A 12,619-nucleotide genomic window follows, 5' to 3' on the forward strand; every position below is an offset into this window, starting at 1 on the left:
AACTTCATTTATGTATATGGTTTGTACCACTACTGACTTCTACTCAGACGGAAATGACATTGTGATTGACGTTTCAGCGAGTCTAGGGGTAGGGGCTAGTCTCCAGCCAATTGTAGTTTGCATGATTTTCAGCTGTCTGCATTTTTCATTATCCTCACAATCTTTTTTTGTTTCTTGAAAGTTGTTTTGCTGTGAGGGGAATTTCCCAAGGATATGTCATAACTCAAAAGGGAAAGTATGTGTGCATAATACACCTCTCTCCTTCAGCACTTGTTCCATATAATTCTCACTGCATAGGTCATTTTAGATAGCTTAGAATTCAAGAATGTGATGTGGGAATCTTGTGTTCTAAGTAAACAATTTTGTTGCAGTCACACTTAATTTTTTGGTTTTCCAAACAAATACTTGGTTTTAATGGACTTCTAATTTTGCTGTGTGTGGAATTGTATAGTGGCGTTTTTCTAAGGGTTAATCAGTAACTTATTCCTCACAAACCACTCTGAATTCTTTTCTTTTGTGACTTCAGCACACAGCCTAAGAGCCTTTCTATTTCCACCTTCTATCAATACATTGGTGTCATCTGCAAATAGGACTGATTTAGAGTGTCAAACATTTATATACAGAAACAGTTATGTCAAACGTAGTACCTAATCAAACGATTCTGCCCCCCTCCGCAAAAAATATTTTAAAGTTGGTGCTTCTGCTTTATCTTCTGGGGAAATAAAAGCAAATGCATTGTAATATTAAAATTACAAAAATCAATTGTTAGAAATATTTGTAATGCAAGACCAAAAGAATCTTGTCGCCCACTGTTAATAGAATTTAAAAATATTAAGTTCCTACTGTTTGAACATCTATGATCTGATTATTTTTGTATACAGTAACACTAAGTTATTCAGACAACAATTTTAAGCATCAATACAGCACTAGGAATAAGATAAACTTCATGCTTCGTACTCACAGCTTAGTTATATGCACAAACCCCAGAATATGTTTTCAGTCCAGAGACTGGTTTGATGCAGCTCTCCATGCTACTGTACCCTGTGCAACCTTCATCTCCCAGTACCTACTGCAACCTACATCCTTCTGAATCTGTTTAGTGTATTAATCTCTTGGTCTCCCTCTAAGATTTTTACCCTCCACGCTGTCCTCCAGTACTAAATTGGTGATCCCTTGGTGCCTCAGAATGTCCTACAGACCAATCTCTTCTTCTAGTAAAGTTTTGCCACAAACTCCTCCTCAGCTCTATTCAATACCTCCTCATTAGTTGTGATCTGCCCATCTAATCTTCAGCATTCTTCTGTAGCTGCACATTTCAAAAGCTTCTATTCTCTTCTTGTCTAAACTACTTATTGTCCACATTTCACTTCCATATGTGGCTACATTCCATGCCAGTCTACATTTTATATCCTCTCTACTTTGACCATCATCAGTTATTTTGCTCCCCAAATAACAAAACTTGTTTACTACTTTAAGCATCTCATTTCCTACTCTAATACTCTCAGCATCACCTCACTTAATTCGACTACATTCCATTATCCTCATTCTGCTTTTGTTGATGTTCATTGTATATCCTCCTTTCAAAACACTGTCCATTCTGTTGAGCTGCTTTTCCAGGTCCTTTGCTGTCTAACAGAATTACAATATCATCGGCAAACCTCAGTCTTTATTTCTTCTCCATGGAATTTAATACATACTCCAAATTTTCGTTTCCTTTACTGCTTGTTCAATATACAGGTTGAATAACATTGGGATAGGCTACAACCCTGTCTCACTCCCTTCCCAACCACTGCTTCCCTTTCATGTCCCTAGATTCTTATAACTGCCATCTGGTTTCTGTACAAATTGTAAATAGCCTTTTGCTCCCTGTATTTTACCCCTACCACTCAGAATTTGAGAGTATTCCAATCAACATTGTCAAAAGCTTTCTGTAATCCTACAAATGCTAGAAACGTACGTTTGCCTTTCCTTAATCTTTCTTCTAAGGTAAGTCGTAGGGTCAGTATGGCCTCAAGTGTTCCAACATTTCTACGGAATCCAAACTGATCTTCCCTGAGGTTGGCTTCTGCCAGTTTTTCCATTTGTCTGTAAAGAATTCGTGTTAGTATTTTGCAGCCGTGGCTTATTAAACTGGTAGTTCAGTAATTTTCACGTATGTTAACACCTGTTTCCTTTGGGATTGGAATTATTATATTCTTCTTGAAGTCTGAAGGTATTTCCCCTGTCATGACATCGGAAGTTCACGGAGGCTTTTTGCAGATGATGCTGTGGTGTATCGAGAGGTTGTAACAATGGAAAATTGTACTGAAATGCAGGAGGATCTGCAGCGAATTGACGCATGGTGCAGGGAATGGCAATTGAATCTCAATGTAGACAAGTGTAATGTGCTTCGAATACATAGATAGATCCCTTATCATTTAGCTACAAAATAGGTCAGCAACTGGAAGCAGTTAATTCCATAAATTATCTGGGAGTACGCATTAGGAGTGATTTAAAATGGAATGATCATATAATGTTGATCGTCAGTAAAGCAGATGCCAGACTGAGATTCATTGGAAGAATCCTAAGGAAATGCAATCCAAAAACAAAGGAAGTAGGTTACAGTACGCTTGTTCGCCCACTGCTTGAATACTGCTCAGCAGTGTGGGATCCGTACCAGATAGGGTTGATAGAAAATATAGAGAAGATCCAATGGAGAGCAGCGTGCTTCGTTACAGGATCATTTCGTAATCGGGAAAGCGTTATGGAGATGATAAACTCCAGTGGAAGACTGTGCAGGAGAGACGCTCAGTAGCTCGGTACGGGCTTTTGTCAAAGTTTCGAGAACATACCTTCACCGAAGAGTCAAGCAGTATATTACTCCCTCCTACGTATATCTCGCGAAGGGACCATGAAGATAAAATCAGAGAGATTAGAGCCCACACAGAGGCATACCAACAATCCTTCTTTCCACGAACAATAAGAGACTGGAATAGAAGGGAGAACCGATAGAGGTACTCAAGGTACCCTCCGCCACACCGTCAGGTGGCTTGCGGAGTATGGATGTAGATGTCTCATATATCTTGCTAATGAGAGGGTAGTTTTGTCAGGGCTGGCTCTCCCAAGGTTATCAGTAGTTCTCATGGAATGTTGTCTACTCCCAGGGCCTTGTTTTGACTTGGGTCTTTCAGTGGCCTGTCAAACTCTTCATGCAGTATCATATCTCCCATTGCATCTTCATTTACATCCTCTTTAATTTCCATAATGTTGTCCTCAAGAACATAGCCCTTGTATAGATGCTCTATATACTGCTTCCATCTTTCTGCTTTCCCTTCTTTGCTTAGAAGTAGGTTTCCACGTGAGCTCCTGATAGTCATGCAAGTGGTTCTCTTTTTCCTGTAGGCAATATCTATCTTATTCCTAGTGATATATGCCTCTACATCCTTACTTTCATCCTCTAGACATCCCTGCTTAGCCATTTTGCACTTTCTGCCAATCTCATTTTAGACACAATTGTATTCCTTTTTGCCTGCTTCATTTACTGCATTTTTATATTTTCTCCTTTCATCAATTATTCAGCATCTCTTGTTACCCAAGGATTTCTATTAGCCCTCATCTTTTTTTTCTACTTGATCCTCTGCTGCCTTCACTACTTCATCCCTCAAAGCTACCCATTCTTCTACTGTATTTCTTTCCCCCATTCTTGTCACTTGTTCCCTAATGCTCTTCCTGAAACTCTCTACATCTGGTTCTGTTGGTTTATCCAGGTCCCATCTCCTTAAATTCCCACCTTTTTGCAATTTCTTCAGTTTTAATCTACAGTTCATAACATAGACTGAGGGTTAGTCCACATCGGCCCCTGGAAATGTTTTAAAATTTAAAACCTGGTTCCTGAATCTGTCTTACCATTATATAATCTATCTGAAACCTTTCAGTATCACCAGGCTTCTTCCATGTATACAACCTTTTCATGATTCTTGAACCAAGTGTTAGCTGCTGCCTCTCTTCAGGAACCACATGGTTGTCTGGCCTCTCAACAGATACCACTACGTTGTGGTTGCACCTATGGTATGGCTATCTGTACCACTGAGGCATGCAAGCCTCACTGCCAATGGCAAGGTCCATGTTTCATGGGGGGAAGCTCCATAATATATGGGCATGAAAATCTAAAACATGCTGAAAAAGAAACAAACAGCATGGAGCTAGGGCAACTGAAACCAAAGCTGCACAAGTTATTGGTGGAGAAATATTACTACTACATAGAATTTATGAATGATGTGGAAGTCTGAGAAAGGAAACATCACCTGTATATTAAGCTTAGCAGTTGTGTGTCAAATAAGAGACTGTAAAAATGTTAACTGCATAAATGCTGTTGTTATATATTACTTTGTAATACATGTAAAATAGTGTTGATATATTGTTTTTGTGATATTGTGAATACGAATTGTAATTTTGATGTAAATGTAATGTTGCGTCCCCAGTAAATCAGGTCTGTGATTTGACTTTTTGTTATGGGCTTATAAAATTGATTCTGGTTTCTCACACACTGACATAGTTAACCATACCCATGTTACATGCCACAGTTTGGATCCCTCTAGTGGCAGTGGTCTGTAAATGTTTGTTTTAAGAGACTTTGTTTTCACATAAAATTGAGAGGCATTACCTCTCAGCATGTCCTCGTACATACATCTGAATTGTAAACAACCAACCTATTCTTAATGGTATGCTGAGTAAACTGTTAATTTTTGAATAAGTTAAGGAGATTGTGCTGTTCTACAAAGTAGTAGGCAGTTGGTACTGTTAACTGATTAATTTGAGATTGTTAATGAGGATAATCTTCGTGTTCAACTAATGGGTTCAAGTAACTGAACAATGTGATGGTGCTAAATGACACTAGAAAATGAAAGTTAAAATGTCATCAGTTGAGGTCCTGTTCAAGGTGTATCACACACTCTTATGACAAATACTATATTGTTAGTCACAATTCATGCTTTTAAAGTCTTCGAACACAGGTCACTTGTATTTCCTATGACTGTTAATAGGTGAATTATAAAATTAACATGTCACTGGAAATTATTCTGAAAGCTTATTTCTGTGTTTGGAAATAGCTTAATTTTTGAGTATTCTATTAACACCTGTCTGGCAAGGAAAGGATTGCATATTGAGTCCATAACATTTTTTTGTCTACAAAATTGTTAGTAATTTATAGCAAAAAGCCAGATAATGAGATTATTTGGAAATGATACCGGGTGGTTTTGGTTAAACTGAAAGTGTTTGGTTGCCCTGTTCTCTGCTTGCTGGTGATCGGGCTCCCTCCTGGGGGTCCTTCGTCCTGGCGTATCTCAGGCCGGAGGCCTGCTAACCCAACTTGGTCACTACACACAGTCTAGGCACCCCAAGGTTGCCTGCTCTTTTGGTTCTGGATCTTTCAGAAGCCTGCTATCCCTCTGTGCTGCCCTCCTTGATGTGAACATAAGCTGCTGCCCCCCCCCCCCCCCTCCGGTGCCTCTGGAGGTGCCATCTCTCCTTTCAATCTGAATCTGACCTCTTACAGATGTCAGGCTGTCATGAATGGTGATCCAGCCTGTTTGCCTCCCGTTTGGATACCTGCTCCATGCTTATTCAGAGGAACTGTAGTGGATATACAGTAACATCCTGGAGTTGCAATTACTGGTTGCCTGTTAGACAGCTTGTCATTCTCCAGGAATTTCTGACCCTTTATGGGTTCTGTGCTTTCGCTTGGTACTAGGTTGGCTCTATGTGGGCTCCTGGTGGCATTTACATGTTGATGCGTGTGGATATTGTTAGTACGTGGATCCCCTTTGTACCACATTGGAAGCAGTTGCCATCTGGGTCCACATGGGTTGTGCAGTCAGTTTCCATTCTCTCTCCCCTCCTGATAAGCCACCTAAATCTGCTGCCCTAACTGTCCTCCTTTAGCACCCTCCCCCCCCTTTTCCTTCTCCTTTAGGATTTTAATGCCTATCACTGTTCATGGGGTAGTGCTTTTTCATCTCCCCCCACTCATTTTATTGCTGCATATGACACTTTGTCATTGATCTTTCACTCTCTTCCCTCCCCCTTCTTTCTTCCTTACACTGGTCACCCCATAATGAACTCTGTGATAGTGACCACTTTGTTGATCATCTTGTTCCCTTCCCACCTCCCAAAGACCAGGTTACCCTGTTAGCCATTTCATGGTGCTGATTGAGCTCTACATACTTCCTTTGTCATTTTTTACACTTTGTCAGGTTGTACTGATGTCAGATAAGACAGTCCACACTGCTGGAATTGCCAGTCCCTGCATGGTAGGCCCCATTTGCCATTGGCCATTTCCATAGTAGAGCATGGCTATCGCCACCACTGTCTGACAGTTACTGTACTTTACAACATCTTAAGTGACACCCCTCCTCCATCGATCGTATCTCAAAACAGCTTCGTGCCAAAACCTGTTACTCCCAGCAAGTGGGTGTGTTAGGACACACTGTTCTCAAGTTTTCCATCCCTTCATCATGTGTGTGGGCTACACTCTGCACTCCCCAAGGCTGTCAGCAACAGTCTTTCATTCAATGCCTAGCCATTCCAGGTGGCTTTGTCCTTTTTGCAGATCCATCAGATGTCGAACACTTAGTGACCCCTTTTTGTGATGGCATCAGTGTAAGCCTCCTATCTAGTCACCTTCCTCCTCTGTCCGCCGCTTGTGGTCTCGCGGTAGCGTTCTCGCTTCCCGAGCACGGGGTCCCAGGTTCGATTCCCGGCGGGGTCAGGGATTTTCACCTGCCTCGAGATGACTGGGTGTTTGTGTTGTCCTCATCATTTCATCATCATCCAGGAAAGTGGCGAAATTGGACTGCGCAAAGGTTGGGAAATTCTACGGGCGCTGATAACCGGGCTGTTGAGTGCCCCACAAACCAAACACCACCTTCCTCCTCTAGAAAGTGTGCAGAAGCTTTCTGCATATGTTTCACCCCTTGTCACATGGATTCCTGCAATGAACCTTTTACTGATTGGGAGCTGCTTCTGGCCCTCTTCTTCCCACGAGTCAGTTCCTGGTGCTGATTACATCCGTAACCAGTTACCTCAATCTGCCATAACGACAATATCTCCTCAGTGTTTAACAGTATTTAGCTCAGAGGTGTTTTCCTCTCTTAATGGACACAGTATTGTGGTTCCTGCCCTTAAGCCTGGCAAGGATCTGTCATCCATTGATAGTTACCAGCCAATCAACCTGACCAATGTCATCTGCAAGTTATTAGAACAGGTGGTAGCTCATTGTCTCAACTGTGTCCTTGAATCTCAGGACCTTTCATCTCCTTACCTCCCTTTTGGGGAGTAATGGTATCTGGTCATTTGGTTTGATTGGAAACGGCAGTTTGTCAGGCCTTTTCCCAGTGCTGCCATCTTATTGCAGGCGTCTTTGATGTTCTTAAGGCCTGAGACATGGCTTGGCACCATCATACCCTCCTTACACTCAATGAATGGTGTTTTTTACTAATTCCTGTCACACGAGTCACTGTTCTCTCCTCTCCATACAACCAGGAAAATGTTCTACAGGGCTGTGTATTCAGTGTTCTTTTTGTCATTGCTTTGTATGTGGATGATTTCTATATTTGGGCAAGCTCCCACTAGATGACCTCTTCAGAATGACAGCTCCAGGATGCCATCTGGCATGCTTCCACATGGACACTCTTGTACAATTTTAAATTCTCTCCCCCTCAAGTTAAGGGTGGTGCATGTCTGTCCTTGTACTAGTCCATTCTGATGCTGAGCTCTTTTGATGGCCAACAACTAACTATGATCCCCCAGTTCCATTTCTTGGCTTTCCTTTCTGACAAAAGGCATATGTGGTTGCCCCATATCTATCATCTGAAGGTTGGCTACTTTTGTAAAGTCTGTTCTTCAGTTCCTTGCCCACATCTCTTGGGCTGTGGATCATTCAGCCCTTCCCTGTCTTTACTGGGCATTAATTTTGTTTTGTCTGGATTGTGGTTAAGTTTATGCGTCAGCTGCCTCTTCTGCACTGCTCACCTTGGACCCAGTTCACCATTGTGATATCACTTTAGTTTACCAGTGCCTTTCACATTAGCCCTGTCAATAATCAATAATCCTCTGGTTGATGCTGGGTTCAGTTCCGTTTTGATTCAGTGGTCCCAGCTCCTGGTTTCCTATGCCATCACTCAGCTCTTCCTCTGCTCACCTATTCTTTCTGCAGCTTTGGGCCATCACCTGCCCACTTGGGTGGGTATACTGGCTGGAATCTGCCTTACTTCTCTCTGCCGTGACTTCCATCTCTCCTCCTTGTCCTCTTTCCCATATTCCCTACTGACCGGGACTGATGACCATTGCAGTCTGGTCCCTTTAATCCCACATCCAACCAACCAACCCCCCCTTTCCTCCTCCTCATTTAGTTCCTAGGTCCTGGATTTGGAGAGATCTCACTCCAATGGTGTTCTGTTTGTTCCAAACACTGAGTGTTTCAGGATGCTATTTTTTTTTACACACATGGCTCTAAATCTGCTGGTCCTGTGGGATATGCCTTCTCATTTTCTGTTGGCACTGAACATCACTTACCTACCATGAGCCGGGTGTTTACTGTGGAACTGATGGGCATTTATAGAGCCCTCAGTTTCGTTACAGTCCTCACTCACCCCAGTTTGGTTATGTATGGGCACTGAGTGGCTCTCAGGCTGTCACTGAGTTTTTTGCATCACACCTTGGTCTCTGCCATGCACAACCTTTTTGCTGCTCTTGGTTATACTACTTGTTAGATTGATTTCCTTTGGGTTCCTGGTCATGTAGGGTAATTAACTTATTGTTCAGTTGTTTGTGATGCCCACCTACCCCCTGTTGCCCATGTCCCCTTCTGGGACAGATTTGTGGCTTCACATCTAATCTCTTTCGGCACAATCGTGGCTAGGCTCTTGGGAGGCTGCCTTCCTTTCTAATAAACTTCGCACAATCAAGGATCCCACTGCATGGCAGTTTTTTCCCTTCTGCCTCTCCTGATGAGAATCTACCATCCTCTCTTTGTATTGGCCATACTAGGTCGACCCATGGCTTTTTACTCTGCAATGAGCTCCCTTCTCCCTGCCCCACTTTTTAGTTGTGTGGCTCCCCTTAGTGACCCATATTTTGTTGGCCTGCCCCAACTTTTGGCCCTTCACACTAAATATACGCTCCGACCTTCCTTGTCTCAGGTGTTGGTGGATAACCCTCACAAGATTACGTCTGTCCCCAGTTTTCTTCACGTAAGTGGTTTGTCATCTCAGCTTTAAGTCCTTGAATTTCCCTCTAGATTTTGAGTCCCTCAGTTAGCATAGGCAGTGGTTATTGGAGGCCTTGACCTTGCCTCCACACTGGTAAAGTTCTCCCAGCTTTTTCCCTAAATTTTGTCTGGGCTGTTGGCCTGTTTTGTTTTCCCTTTTCTTGTCTTCTTCCCTGTGTTGTCCCTTTTATATTGTGATACTGGTATGTTGTGGGTCAGCATAGGTCAGTGGCAGAGGTGGTGCTCCACCATGTGTAGTGTTTCTGGGCCACCCCTGCTGTTTCCACTCGCCCATCTCATGTTTCCACTTTCTGCTACCCTCATCCCTTTTCCCTTTGTTTGCCCATTATACTGTCCTCTCTCCCTGACCAACCATTTTATGGTTTTGTGGTGCATTTTACCCCGGTATTCCTACAAGATTTAGAATATGCACCCAATGAAGCCCCAAGATAGGCCACAATGTGCCTGTCCTTCTTTTGCCATGCTTGGAAATGGATGACATGCAGCTGGGAAGTTTTTGGACAGAAAAGGCACATTTTATTCTGCACAGTACCATTAATGCACAGAAATGTCACATAGTGTCTCTCTACACATGTTGTGTAGGACCATCCACTGCACTCAGCTTATGTTACTGTGTGGTATAATTTTGCAAGCTATTTTATTTTTGGCTCATTTTTCTTAAAGATGACACTTCATGGACCTGTTATGTGTACAGTGATATGCATGTTATAAGGTCCTTCTTGTGCAACACTTGATTCCAGCTATAAAAGAACACATCTGTGTCCACACTACTAATTTCATGGAAGGTGGTGTGACACCACATGTCACTTGCCAGGTAAAAGATTTGCTTCAAGAAACTTTCAGTAATGACAGCATCATATCTAGACAAACTAGATGGGTGGCCTTCCAGAGCCTCTAATGTAAATCTGTAAGACCTTTGGTCAAAATATCTGAAAGATTGTGACTATCAGGAATGTTTCTGGACCCTTCCTGGTTTGAAGGATAGTGTATGATATTGCTCTGATTCAAATGGATATTCTGCAAGCAACTGTTGACCATGCCCTGTTACAGATCCAGCATGTTGCCAAGTTGGATGCTGTATTGAACACTTGTTGTATCTTGTGATCCTACCCCAATAAATGTGCTAGAAATAAAGTTGTGTGTTTGATTGCTGCCTTTTCCTGTACCTGCACCACATGCTGACTGCTTAGTCATATTTCACCTGATTGCAGAAAGTGGAACTATTTTTTTTTCAGCAAAATCCCTGAGTGCACCACTTAATGAACATATCTAAAATGTTTCAGTATCCAGCTATGTAAACAGCCCACACTACAGCACTCTAAACACTGTCAGTTTAATTATAACCACCCAGTACAACTATTGCAATCTAGGGTTTTATACAGGGTTGTTAAAGTGTGTTAATGGTTTACAGCCATTTACTTGGCTTCCAAAGGCTCAATAAATGTTACAAACTTGTGTAAGTTTTCCATCCAGCACAATATAATATTTTCGCCAGCCAGGCCTTTGTTAGAAATAGATGATGTGCACGTGTGAACACAACTGTCTGTGTCTGTCAAGCATGACTGCAGCCTCTGGCAGCTGAAGCCACACTCAGCTGCCAGTGTGTGTGTGTGTGTGTGTGTGTGTGTGTGTGTGTGTGTGTGTGTGTGTGTGTGTGTGTGTGTGTGTGGGGGGGGGGGGGGGGGGAAGTACAATTCATAGAATAAATACCAGAAATAATCTAGCTAAGTACAGGTACTTATTTGGTCCCGATCCTATAAATCTAGGAATGGTCATTTCTGTTAGCAACCATAAACAGTGTCTCTTTCATAAGATTCATCAAATTTTCTGTTATGGCAGATATCAGCAATTTCTTTTTTGTGTTCTGCAGCTGGAGCCAGCCCAGAAAAATACTGCTAGTGTTTTTCATGCTGTGCCCTGTTAGTGGAAAGAAAAGCTTTCCCATCACAAAGCTTTTTAAATTAGGGTTTTTGCATGCAAACTCAACAGAATGTACCCAAATTAGTCTATTCAGATATTCATTTTATTGTTTTGTATTAATAAGGACAGTAAAATACCAAGAGTAAACAGCAATCCATCAGCAATTTAGTAGTACTGCATGCTTGGCTATAGCAGTGAGTGTGGAGCAAACCAGTTCTATTGCTGCTAGAATACTGGGTATTCTCAGTGTGTTACTGTCACTGTTGTTTTGATGAAATGAATATCGTAGTAAATTAATCTGGGACTACTCTATTGAATGAACATGTCAAATTCCACTGTGTAAATAATTTTACGTGCAGCAGGCAACAGTTACTGTCGACACTGGAGATTGAATGAAAGACGAGCCAAGCACTATTTGTTTGGCCTGACACTAGCAACATGATGCAAAAATGAAATTGCAGATATCTGCTGAGACACCAAAAAAAGTGCATCTGATTCTTGAGAGAGACCCTGTATACTAATAAAGAAGTTTCTGAGAACAAGATTGTGCTACAAATTGGAGGAGAGTGCAGTTACAAACTGCTTACAGTACAGCTGAGAGGTAGTGAAATCTGACTAGTTTATCTATTTTGAAAATTGACAGAGGTTGGAACTGGCAAAGATTTTGTGCTTGTGGCATTACATGGAAAGTTCTGAACATGCACATTGTCCATGAAATTAGTGTTAAATTTTGCCAGTTGAAGACAGATATTACAGGATGTGCTGGACACCACACACTGTTGTCCCAGAACAAAATACATTAATCCAAGCAATAGAAGAGTTCATTGTGTCAATGCCACATAATAAAGCTAAGTGTAAATATTGCTGAATCTTCTTTGATAACTGTGGGAAAACTGGCAGCTGTGATAAGTGTTAAGAACATCCCCATGATGCAACTCGGTGCAAAATATTAGATCTTCAGAAGTTACAATCCTGGCAGATGTTTATTTGCACCTGATTGAGAATTTCTAGACAAACTGAATTGCAGTTCATAAGATCTGTGGCAAAGAAATCTTATTTTTCAGATTTGTACTTGGGTAGGATTTGGTTTTAAGAGTAGACGAGAGACAATAGACAGCAATATCAGAGCTGTACACCATTCCCTATATATACGAGATGTTTCCAGCAGTAAAATGAACTCTAGAATAAACAGGACAAGACACAATGGGCTCTTACTTCATGATTAGAATGCTCCCACATTCAGAATGTTATTTTCCTGGCAGCATTAGAAGTGCTTTTTAGACAATTTCATGTATTGCACTGAAACAAACTACATAATGGAATCATTGGACCATTATTGTATTAAGAAGTGGGTAAAAGCTGTATTCTAAAATTCGTTTGAAACACATTTCACAGCCATGAGGATTGTTCACAACAAATTTTTGCGTAAACATT

At 41.6% G+C, this 12,619-nt stretch overlaps 1 protein-coding gene across 1 annotated transcript in view; it reads left to right on the top strand.

Annotated features, from left to right (window-relative positions):
* LOC126162164 (uncharacterized) overlaps positions 1-12,619 on the top strand; it is a 78,869-nt gene that overhangs the window by 21,403 nt on the left and 44,847 nt on the right. The gene's annotated exons all lie outside the window — the stretch shown is intronic.

Source organism: Schistocerca cancellata, chromosome 1 (assembly GCF_023864275.1).
Source record: "Schistocerca cancellata isolate TAMUIC-IGC-003103 chromosome 1, iqSchCanc2.1, whole genome shotgun sequence".
NCBI lineage: Eukaryota > Metazoa > Arthropoda > Insecta > Orthoptera > Acrididae > Schistocerca > Schistocerca cancellata.